Raw genomic sequence first — 11982 nt, 5'->3', positions numbered from 1 at the left:
CCCCCCCCCCCCCCCCCCCCCCCCGCAGCTCTGCCGGTGCCCCTCACTCCCGACCCGCAGGACCCTTCCCTCCTTCACAGCCCTGCTGTTCCCCTGGAGGCGCCCCTCCCCCGTGCTGGGTCCCCTCACCCCCATTCTGCTCTTGGGTCCGGCTTTGACCCCAGCTCTCTCGACTGCCCCGAACGATACCCCTCCCCCATTGCCAGGTCGGGGGGGGGTGTCTGGGGAGCCAGTGGCGGGGAGGGGGGTCGACCGAGGGGCTTGGCGGGGCGGGGAACGGAGGCGAAATTCCGGCGCCCCGGGCCTGGCCGGGTTATTAATGGGCCCTTTGTTCGGGCTCCGGCTCAGGGAAAGTGACAAATGGACTCGGCCGCTCGGCTGCGGCTGCGATTGGCCCTGACAGGCTCGTTCATCACCCGGCCCCGCCGGGGGGGGTCCGAACTCAAGCGCGGCTGCCTCCCCTCGCTCCCGGGCCAGCGCCCAGCCTGCTCATGGGTCGGGGGAGGGGGCAGGACTCCTGGATCCTAGTTCCAGCTCTGCTGCCCTGCTCTGTGCCTCAGTTTCCCCTGCTGGTGCCCCCACAACCTAACGTGCTTTAGGCAGTACTCTGGGGGGGCAGTGAGCAGAGGTGCAGGCAGGGGGCAACACGCTGCCCCCCCACCCCAAGGCCGGGGCAGGAGCTTTGTGGGCGATGAATGTGGCGCCTGGGGGTGCAGGCACAGGGCCCTGCTCTGGTGCTGGCGGGGGGGCGGACTGGGGCTTTTCCCATGACCCTGGGAGTTCATTTGTGGGCGCAGGAGCTGTTGGAAGGTGCTGGGGGGAGGGGGACTGCTTGCTCGGGCCGGGGGTGGGGCTCCTGGCAGCATGGGCATCCATGGGGCTGGGGGGGAGGTCTCCGAACATAACCCCCCCGCACAGGCCCTGCACTATTAATGTGCCTCTGAAAGGGATGGCTGAATATTTCATGCAGTTCCTTTAAACAGGCCACCTGGGGCCGTGGGCAGTGCCGCTGTGTCCCACGCAGGCTTGGCGCCGAGCCAAGGCCCTGGGTGGCGGGCGACTATTGGCGATGCCAGCTGCCTCCGTGTCCCCCCACGTTCGGCCGGGTGGGCATCTATGGGGTGCAGGGGTGAAGCCCCTTTTCTGTATGTGTCTCTTGGCGCGGCTGCTCCTGGGTCCTTGGCCTCTGGCGCCGGGCTCCCCTGGCACCCGAGGGCTGGGCACTGCTGGGCTTTGTTTAGCTGAAAGCTGCAAGTGGCTTGTAACCTTGGGGCTCTTGGAGCTTGGGGGAGACTCCCGGGCTGGGCAGGTGCTCTGGTCCCCCTGAAAGAAGGGCCCTAGCCCGTGTGGAGCAGGCCAGACACCGTGGGCTCCTGTGGTTTTGTGGGAGGCTGGGAGTCAGGGCTCCTGGGTTCTGTCCCTGGCTTTGCCACTACCTGCCCTGTGACCTTGGTCAAGTCCCTTTCACAGGCCATGCCTCAGTTTCTCTCCCCCCCCCCCCCAATCCTTTGTATATTTACCCTGTGGATGACTCACAGGCCCTGTCTCTGGGTGACAAAACACTTGGTTGCCAAGGAAGCTTGGTGGGGAGGGAGGATCCCTGTTTATGTAGGACCTACGCTATTTTGTAGGCGGAGCACATGCTGCCCCCATGTGGCACTCTCCAGCGGGGTGGGAACCCAGGACTCCTGCCTCCCATTCCTGGGTCTTAACCCTCTCCCTCGTGCCCAGGTCTGGGGCGTTGTGCCAGCCTCGTGTGGCCTAGCCACTGCTCTCCCCCTGGAGCAGGGAGGTGGTGGTGGGGGGTTAAGCAGCTGTCCCTTTGTTTCCCCCTTGTCCCCCCACTGATATAAGCCCTAACGTGACCCTGCACATCCTGTGTTCCTGCTCCGGGTGGGTGCGGGGTCGTTCCCCCGCGGCCCAGCTGGGCCAGATGTGCTGCAGCTGCCGCTGGCTTGGCGGGTGACAGAGCTGTCTCCCCCTCCCCCCCCCCCCACAGCTTCCCTGAGCCCGTCCCGTCCCTGGAGCCTGGCATCAGCCCCGCTGGGCTGGGCACAGTTCAGCTCAAAGCCCCCAGCTCCGACCCCTCTGCCCTGGCTGAGCTGGGGGCCGCGGCCCCCCCTTGTGTCAGAGCGAGGGGCCCCCCGGCTAAGCTTTTTGCCTGGCTCAGCCGCTGGCGTATCGATATCAGTGTGTTGGGGGTGGGGGGTGTGTTGTGTTGTCTCCATGACCCTTTCAGGGCCGGGGGGAGCTGCCGGCACCGGATCCGGCCTGGGGGGTCTCAGGGCTCTTTGTCCCTGCTCTGAGTGACGGGGCAGGAAATCGGATTCCAGCCATATCGCTTCCCGCTGCCTCCTGCCAGCGCCCCAGGGGGGCCCCGCTGGCTGCATGCCAGCCTGGCCCGGGGGACGGGAGGCTGACGGCAGTGACTCGTAAACCCCCCTCTCCCCCCATGGCCAGCCGCTCCCTGCCCCACCTGCCTCCAGGGATCCCGGGCTGACCCCTGCCCCAGAGCGAGCAGCTCCGTCTCCGGCTGGATGGGACAGGCACCGAAATCCAGCCCAGTTTCTGTCCCCGGGGGCCTGACACAGCTCCCGGAGCTCCCGCCCCACATAGCACTCTCCTCCACCTCTTGGGGGGAAACTGAGGCACAGAGGGGGCAGGGACTTGCCCAAGGTCACACAGGCAGTGGGTGACAGACCTGGGAGTAGAACCCAGGAGTCCTGGCCCCTGGTCCCAATGGCTGTGACCAGCCCCCCTGGCAGAGGGGGGAGTCGAGCCGAGCCCCCGGCCTGCATGAGACCTTTGTGCCGATTGCCCCAGGGCTCTGAGGATACGGCCAGGACAATCCGGGGGCTGTGGGGCGGGGGGGCTGTACTGTGAGGGGCTCAGTAAGGGGGTGTCATGCTGTAGGGGGTGCCGTGTCGCAGGGGGCAGGGCAGAGGCCCCCAGCATCTCCTGCCACTCTGGGAACCTCCTGCCCGGGCTGCTCCCAGGCAGGGGCGTTGGCAGGTTCCTGTGACCTGGTTTCTGCAATTTCGTAAGTGGTCCCCAGAAAAAGGGAACTGAGCCTGGGTTGCACAGAGCTGGGGGGGGGGCCCCCCCACCCCGGCAGTGCCCAGCCAAGAGCTGCCTTCCCCGAGGCCTGGAGCTGTCTGCTGCCCGCCCTGGACGGAGTCTCTCCCCCACCCTCCCCCCAAGCCGGTTGCCGCAAGAGCTTGCGGTGTTGTGGGTTTCTCATGAAGGGAAGGGGTGGGGCGGGGCCGTCTGCCCGGGCGTTGTGCGAGGGCGAAGCTGGCCTGCGGCCACCCGGATGTCCCGGGAAGGGACATGAGCACTTTGTCCTGCCTGGCCGGGGGGGATGGAACATTTACAGCTCCCTAGCAGGGAAACTGAGGCACCAGCAGGGAGATAACGTGTCTGAGGCCCCATGGAGGGTGGTAGAGCTGGGGCCTGACCTCCCCTACTGGCCCCCAGCCCTGTGCCCTGGCGGGGGGGCTCTCCTCTCCTTAATGCGAGCCGACAGCCGGATGGAAATGTTCCCTGACCTTTGTCTGGGCTGGTGCTGCTGGCCAGCGCCGAGGCTCTGGTGCCCCCCACACTCCCGCCTTTGGGGGGAGCTGAAACCCTTTAACTGCTCGGTGGTCCCAGCCAGCGCCAGCCCCCATCACCCCCACTGGCTCCACCCGCCCTGCCCGCGAGTGACCCGATGGCACGTCTGCCGCATTCAGCAGCGTTCGAGCTGAACCCTTGCGGCGGGGGAGGGGGTGGGGTCCTGCCCCTCCTGCGGGGAGGGGGAGCACTCATCTCTGTAGCCCCATCCCCTCCCACCCCAGGGCAAGATGGGCTGGGGCAGCCTGGTCCCATGGGAGGAGCTGTTGTGGTCCCCAGGCCCTGTGCATCTGGTGGCTTCATGGTGCAACCTGCTGGCCAGACCCTCTGGGGACAACCATGGGCTTGGTGGGGACGGACAGGTTTAAATGTCCCCTGCGGGGGATCCAGGGGCTATCCTCCAGCCCCTCTGGCTATGGGGCAGCCCTCCATTGCATGGGCCCCAGGCGCTGCGGAGCTCTGTGTTCAGGTGCTCGGCCTGCTCCGGCGCTCCTTATGGCACCACATCCACCAGTGCTCCCAGCTTGGGGCTGGCTGCCAAGACTACAGCTCCCAGCATGCACTGGGCCAGGATGTGGGGGGGAGCAGTGCATGCTGGGTTCTGTAGTCCATCCCCTAAATGACCCCCCCCCATCATTAGATGGGTCTTAGCAAAATCAGTTGACATTCCCCCTCTGTTTATAGGGCGGCTTCAGGTCGTTTGCCCCCCATCCCTCCCTGTGGCCTTGGCTGAGGCTATCTGCTCATCCCAGGGAGTGCCGGCCCCCCGGAGCGCTGGGCACCCTGTAGGGGGGGGGCTGCGCTGGTCCCTGGGCAGGGCATGGGGCGGGGAGCCAGGACACTGACCTGTTGGGTGACCATGGGCCAATTGTTTCCCTGCTCTGTGCCTCAGTTTCCCTTCCCACGTGCACGTGGCTGTGATTATGGGGGGACCCCCGCTAAGTGTGGTGATTTTGGGAAGAGGCCGGGGAGAGGTATCACCTTTGGGGTTCAGGCGCTGGTGTCTTTCAGGGGGTGTTGGGAGCCCCATAAATTAGGGCTGAGGGAGCCCTGTGTGTTTGTTTAGCGGTTTATTTAAATTACCCCAGGCCAGGCTCATGCGATGTGTGTGTGTGGGGGAAGATACCATGAAGCCGCTGTGTTTGAAATGTCCCCCCGTCCCATCGTAGCCGGTGTGGGGTGGGCTGGATGTGGGGTGGAAGACCCCACAGACCCCAGCCTGGAGGAATCTCTGAGGGTGACGATGGGGGGGGGGGGCACGCAGGCAGGTAGCGGCTATCCAGGTGATCGGTTCCCCTCCGTACCATGCTCCCAGCCATGGCGGGACCCGACGCGGGCAGGCTGGACGGGGCTGTGGCCCCATCAGCCATCGGGTCCCTTCCCCGAGGGAACAGCCCAGGCCCATGTCACCATGGGGGCGGCCCAAGTGCCGACCTGCCATGCCAGCGCCTCTGCATGACTTAGTCTGGAGCTGATCTCCGAGCCCGGCCTTGCTGGCACCACCTAAAGAACCAGCCCAGAACTCACGGAGTTCAGCCTGCTGCTGGCTGCTTGCCCAGGCACTTCAGGGTTTGTCCAGCAGCAGAGCTGGGCACGGCCGGCTCACCCGAGGAGTCAGCCAGCGTGGGGAACGCCAGCAGGGAGCCTGGCGTGGCCTGGGCTGCACTGACCTCGCGTTGTGCCGGCCTCGCTGCTGGTTACCCGCTTTGGCCTGTGCCCAGCCGGCAAGCTCTGCGGCGGGACCTGAGCCCCCCTGGTGCTACCGTAACTACCCCGGTTAATAATCATGGCAGGGGCCAGGGAAAACTGGGCCACGCCCGCCAGGACTCCCTTGGGCTGTCCTTTCTCTCCGCACACCCCTTTTGCCGGGGCAGGGAGATTAACGAGCGCCCGGCTGCACCGCTGGCGGATGGGAAAGCCCATTAACGAGGCTGCTTCTCCATCATCCTGTCACGGGTGGGTTTGGGGAGAGCCTGGAATGTGCCTCTCGAAAAGGCCTGCCCAGCTGGATAAATGATTCCCTTTGGGGGGTGGGGGGAGCCGCAGGGGGAAACAAAAGCCGAGTGAGGGAAAGGAGGGAGGTGAATAGCGCAGGACAATGGCCCTGCCCGCAGCGAGGGGACGGGGACAGGGCGTTCTGCTGACCGGTTCCCTGGGGTTAGAGCGTATCTGGGCTGGGGGGGCTCCTGCAGTCGAAGTTGCAGACTCTCCTGGGGAATTCAGGGGGCGTTTGAGGGTGGTCGGAGGTGGCTCTGGAACGCCTGCCTTTCCTGGGGCTCCCCTCTGGTTGCTCAGGGCTGGCTCCATTAGCTGGGGTCACTCGCGGGAGCGGGCTTGGGGCCCTTGTTCAGCCCAGCGGGGTGCGGGGGGGGGTCTTGTCTGCCAGTGCTCGTTACAGCTAAGGGAGAAGTGGCTGGGGACCAGCTGAGCTGCAGGCAAGCGAGGACCTCCGCCAGTGCTAATGGTCACAACTCCCACACCGGGCCCAGCCCAGTCTGTAGGAGAAAGCGTCTCTGGCTGTCTCTCTGCTAGGGCCGGTCACTGTGGGATCTGCCCACCCACCCGCTTGAAATAGCGGCTTGTTGGGCAGTGTGCGTTAGCGCTGTGGTGCTGGGAAGGGGCAGTGGGAAAGCACCAATCCAGGGCGCTGATCCCGCCATGTTACGGATAAAAAGCCGACTGGCTCTGCTTAGAGAGTGCCATGCGCCACCTCGCTGGGCCCAGACTGATCCGAAAGTCTCCACTCCCACACCGTGAGCGGCCGGATTCTCCAAAGCCCTCGGCCTGGCGGGTGCTGACCCCTCAGGGCTGCATGTGGGTGCGCAGGAGACTCTGTCCCTGGTAGCAAGTGCTTGTGGTACTGGGCACAGCAGCGGGCAACGGCTTCAGAGAGTGAAAGCGTGAAACCACCTCCCTGGCAGCCTCCAGCCTGACTGAGCTCACACGGAGGAACAGTTTTCCTGGCCTGCCAACGTCTTGATTTTTCTATCCCAAATCAGGGGAAAAGTGAAAATCTCAAAAATGTTTCGAACCGAAAATCGGAAGAAAGTCTTTGCTCTGGGTCACCGTCTGAGCGGGGTGGAGGTTGTGATGGTTCGGACCACGGTTCATTCTTTGGCTCTAATTAGCCGAAAGGTGATTGCAAACGGCAAAGCGGGAACTTTCCCATCAGAAAATTTCCAGTTTTTCTTCCAAGAATTTTCGACTAGAAAAAGTCCTTGAAGCTGACCCCATGTATAATGCAAATGAGGCTGATTTCCCCCTCCTTTGTCATCCAATCAGGGCATGGAAACACCCCCACCTGACTTGAGGCAGCCAATCGCGGGCGTTGTGATGAGAGACTAGACAACTGGTACCGTTTTCGAAAGTGGCGGCCTGGTAGGGGTGGGTAGCTTGTGCCCTGGGTTTGGACAGGGGCCGTGTTCTGCCCCCTGCGCCCAGGGCTGGAGCCGCCCAGCACCCGACCAAACGGGGCCTGCGCAGGCCCCCGTAAGCAGAGCCCCTCTTTGGAGACGGCCTTGGCACAATGTTACAGGCGCGAGAGCAGGAGCGATACCGGGGCGGGTCTGAATGCACCGGGGGGCGCTCTGGGCCGATGCTGAACCCAGGCCTCTGTACCGGGGCGGTCGCTTTGCACGGGGCCTTAAGGCTTATTGCCTGCAAGATCCCAGCTTTCCTGCATGCCCCAGAGCACGGAGCCCAGAGCCTGGGGCTGTGGGTTATTCCACTCTGCTCTGCTCACCCCCCCCCCCTTCTGCTCAGCCTGCCTTTGCAACAGGGACTGCATGACTAACAGCCGGGTGAGAACCGGAGAAATGTTTTCTCACCATGTTTCACACGTCCAGGGTCAAGTTCTGGATTAAACACTATGGGGCGGGGAGAGGCACTAGTGGTTTTATTTTGGGAAGAGACATTTGTGTGTGTGCACATGTGTGTGAATGAGTGTGCACGCATGCGGCCGGCCGGGGAAGTACGTTTCCCTGCTCCATGTTAAGTGCTTTATGGAAAATGCCCACTTCCTCAGCCTCTGCAAGGACGGCCGGGCTCTGACCAGCCGGCTCTCCAGGCAGATGCAGGGCAGAGCAGCTGGGACGTGGCCCTCTGCTTTAGAGGCATTTGTATGGCGCGTGCGAGCAGGTTTTGCACCACCGCACTGGTGTGTGATTAGCAAATTGCAGGTTTGGGGTGGCTCTGGTTGGAGCCTGTGGGTTTGCGTCGTTCCCGGCAGTTAGCGGGTTTCCCCGGGTGGCGAGCGCAGCCCAGCGAATTCCAGGGCCCTTTGCTCGGGAGCAGGGATGACGGTGTAGAGTGATTAAGAAGTCTGCCCTGCCCTGCACTGGGGCTCTGTGGCCTGCCCTGCGCCGTGTGGTTATGGTGAGAAAGGGGGCGGGCCTGCGGGCTGCTTTCCGAGCCGTGACTGCACAAGGCAGGTTTCTAGCAGCCCTTCCGGGTCCAGCTCCGCGAGTTGGGGCTCCAGGATTATGTGGCCGGGGGGGGGGTTGCGTAACCCAGATTGATGCTCCTCTCCCAGCCAGAAACCTTGGCACCGGATTCTGCTCCTGTGCTCAGGCCGAGCAGCCCCTCGCCAGGGCTTGGCAGCTGCAACCGGAGTGTTGGCGCAAGCGGCAGGCCGGGGGCCGTGAGGGTGGCATCGTCTGACCCTGCTTGGCAGGCTGCTGGGACCGGGGGCGGGGGGGGAACCGGTGACAGAATAAACAAGGGGCTCACGATTTTCCCGAGCGATGCGTGGTCGTGGGGCTGCCAGCTCCAGGCGCCTGGCAAAGGGCCGAGCACCTGCCCCATGAATAATCAAGCGGCTGCTGCCTCACGTTGGGCCTCTAAAAATCACCAATTACTTCAGGAAAAAAAACCCCCGAACCCACCAACGCCCCTGCCGCCGGGGTGTCCGAGAGCCGCCTCCTGGGGTGCAGCGGGGCTTCTGGGGGGCCGGAAATGATTGAGGGGTTTTTAAAGGCAAAAGTGCTGGAGGACCGTGTGCACGCTAGGGAGCCCCCCCCGCCCTTGCAGCCTTCGCGAGTCCTGGGTGTGAGGGGCCAGGCCCCGGGCTTTGCTCTGCCTACGGCAGCCTGTGGGCTGGTAGCCCTGGCCCTGTACCAGCTCCTCCGGGGGGGGGGGGGGGGGCAAGCACTGTGCGCGCGCCTCGTCTGCTGGCACTTGGGCCGGGCGCTCCCAGTTGCCCAATTCAGTTTGGCTTTCACGGTGAAATCCTGAACACGATTTGAACTCGTTTTTCCTGTTGTCGGGGGATGGGGGAAGGACTCCAGAACCCAGGGCCCGAAATGGGCAGCGGCTGCGCGCACGCGGGCGAGGAGGAGAGAGAGTGTGTGTGTGTGTGTGTGTGTGTAGGGGCGGGGGGGGGGTCTGCGTGTCTCCCCCAAGGTGAAGCATTCCTCCCACAGGCCGGCCGGTTGGCTCTTTCCCGGCGTGTGTTCGAAGCCAGCGCTCTCTCCGGCCCCAGTAAATGAGTCAAAGCAGACATTTGTCATGTTCGCTGCAGGAAGTTGGGAGAGTGCTGGGCTTTTGTTCAGAAACCTGCTGGCTAAGCAAAGCCTTTGACTTTCTATTATTATTTAAACAGGCGCTGCTGATGCCTCCCTCTCTCACAGGCACACACAGGCCTCCAGGTTTGTCGGGGGCACATTTCACAGGCCAGCCTGCTCAACCCAACTGTTCACTTTTTCGGCCGGCGGGGGAAGGGCGCGGGGAGATGCATGGGGGGCCCAGCCCTGTCACATGCAGATAAGGCGAAGGGAGCCGAGAGGAAGGGGACCTGGTTTCTTTCACTCAGCTGAGCGGAGCCTGCAGGAGGCCAGTGGGCCCTGCCCGGGTGCTAAAAACCCCAGGACTCAGCGGGTTGCTTTGTGAGGTGGAAACGAACCAGGAGGCGTTGGGGCGGGGGCAGTGATGGGGGGGGGGGGGGGAGGGCCCAGAAGTAAAGTCGGGCCTCTGTGACCTTTGGGGGGTGCTTTACACCCCATCCTACCCCCCTCTGTCTGGGCTGGGTCACTGCAGGGGTGTTGCATTGTTCTGTTAAGGGGAGTGGGGTGGAAAGAAGAAAGGAAGTGGGAGTGGGTCGTCGTCCCCCACCCCCGCCATACGCCCGCCATAAAGGCCCTTGTCAGGTTGTGTATCTCAGCTGAATTCCCGCAGGCCCCTACTCCTCAGAAGGAGATGGGGGGGGGGGTTCATGGCGCCCCATGGCAACGCGATCGCAGCTTTTAGGGCTGGGGGTGGGTGGGAAGGTTATAAAACGCGTTCACGCAGCTCGCACGTCCAGCGAAGCACCCAGAGCCGGTGACAAAGCCCCAGGGTCTCCAAACAGACGTGCGAGACGCTGGCACCATTGTGAGTCCCCCCTCCCCCCAGGAGCGAAGGGGGGGGGGGAGATTTCTGAGGGGGGGACGTGGCTGGGCTGCCGCGCCTCAGGCAACTGACGGGCCCAATCCTGCAGCCCTCGCTTCAGGCCCGGCAGTTGGGCCGCTGCTGGAGCGGGAGCGGCTGCCTGGGTGGGGGGAATCCCTGGCATCTGGCCGGATTTCTCCAGGAGGGCTGGGAGCGAGGAGGTGGGTTGGGTGTCGCCCTGCTCTGCTGTCTGGGAGATGCTGGAATCTGGCCCTGGACCAGTTCTGAAGGCCCAGCTGGCCCAGGGGTGGGGGGGCTGCCTGGGGCGCTGTAGGGAAGGGGGCGAGATCCCGCTGCTAGCGTCACGGCCTGTCTTGTTTCCCCACTGACCCCCAGCTCCAGTTCTGGTGCAGGGGGAGCAGCTGGTCTTCTCCTGGAGAGACCTTTCCTATGCCGTGATCCTCAAAGTCCAGGGAGAAGAGGCAGCTGGGGTGAGCACTGCGTGAGGTGCTAGCCAGGGACCCAGGAGTTCTGGGCTCTGCCGCTGGCCTTACCCAAGTCCCTTCCCCTCTTTGTGACTCAGTTTCCCCTCCTGCCCTTTGTCTCTTTCGATGGAAGCTCTTTGAGGCAGGGGCTATGTCTGTCCAACCTGGCGGGGCCCTGATCTCGGTGGGGGCGCCCCATGCCGGTAAGAACGGTGAAGTCTCCGTGGTGTTCCAAGACTCGCCGGGCGGCACAAGTTGCTGGGTGGCACTCGCTTGCCGTGCCGCTGTCTGGGGCAGCTGAGCGGAGCCTGGCAGGATTTGAACTTGCGGTTTAAGGAGCCTGCGTCTTCGCTGAGGCTCGGAGCAGGATTCTCCATCCTCTCCCAGTGGTCACCCCCTGAGAACTGCTCTGCAAGGCAAGGGCTGCCGGCTCAGGGGAGGGGTTCAGCTGAGGCTAGGCAAGGACCTGAAATGCCAAGGTGGGCTGGCGGTGCCCCCGCCAGGCGGCTGCTTTCCGCAGAAGGTAGCGAGACCCAGGCGCCCGCCTGGCTCGGAAACGGGGGAGAGGGCAGGTGGTAGCTTGCACACGGCTTTGTGTTCTGCAGTGCTGCACTCGATGTGTGCGGGATGGCGGGGTGCGGGGGGGGGGGGGAGAGAGCTAGGACTCCTGTGTTCTCGTCTCTGCCCTGGATTGTCTCTTCCCTGGGCCGTGTTCTAGGCAGGGCAGCTCTGGCCGGGTGCAGCTGCTCCGCTCTAGTGCTCAGCGAAGACACTGCCGAGGGCAGCGGAGTTAATCCAGCTCCCCGACGGGCGGGAGCAGCAGCGGGAGGTTGGTTGGGGTAATGGCGGCACCTGGGTGTGGAGGGGGCTGAGCAATGGGGTTTCCTCTTCTGCAAAGATAGGGCTGGTGCCACGGATCCCCTCCCCTAATGGGGCAGGTGTGTGGGGGGTGCAGTGCTGCGGGGTTGCTAGGCCCTAGAGATCTGCAGGGAGTGCCCCTCCGTGACGGGGGCAGGGGGCCGGCCAGTGTCAGGGGCTGCACAAATCTGGGGCAATAATATAATGGGGGGAGGGGTGTATTTGTATCCCCGGAAGGAATTCGCTCTCTACCTTGTACTGCTGGAGCCAGGGCAGGGCTGGACTGTCCACCCCTCTCCATCACCGCCGCTCGCGCCCCCTTTGCCGCCACCCAAACTGGACCGGGACCCAGCGCCAGGTGCTTGCCATGTCAAGTTCCCCTCCCCTGCCCCTTTCCGGTGCCTGTAAGCTCCCGGGGCAGGGACTGTCTGGCGGGGGTTGGTAGAGCCCGGCACCCGGGGGTCCTGGCCATGTGCTACCTTCGTACAAACCAGACAGAAGAGCTGAGCCTGGCTGTGTCTTGCCCCCTGCGAATAGCGACCGCCCCGATCCTGCGCTGGGCGCTGGCATCTGCTCTCGGGCCACGGCGGGCGGGGCTGGGGGCTCGGACGCATCTGCCGGTTCAGACTCTGTCGCTGCAGCTACGAATGGGGGGGGGGGGGCC

At 64.1% G+C, this 11982-nt stretch overlaps 1 protein-coding gene across 2 annotated transcripts in view; it reads left to right on the top strand.

The window, feature by feature from the left end:
* Positions 1-11982, top strand: part of LOC117870280 (retinoic acid receptor alpha-like) — a 47742-nt gene that overhangs the window by 20028 nt on the left and 15732 nt on the right. The window lies entirely within an intron of this gene.

Source organism: Trachemys scripta, unplaced genomic scaffold (genome assembly GCF_013100865.1).
Source record: "Trachemys scripta elegans isolate TJP31775 unplaced genomic scaffold, CAS_Tse_1.0 scaffold_129, whole genome shotgun sequence".
NCBI lineage: Eukaryota > Metazoa > Chordata > Testudines > Emydidae > Trachemys > Trachemys scripta.
This window is presented reverse-complemented; position numbering and strand designations above follow the sequence as displayed.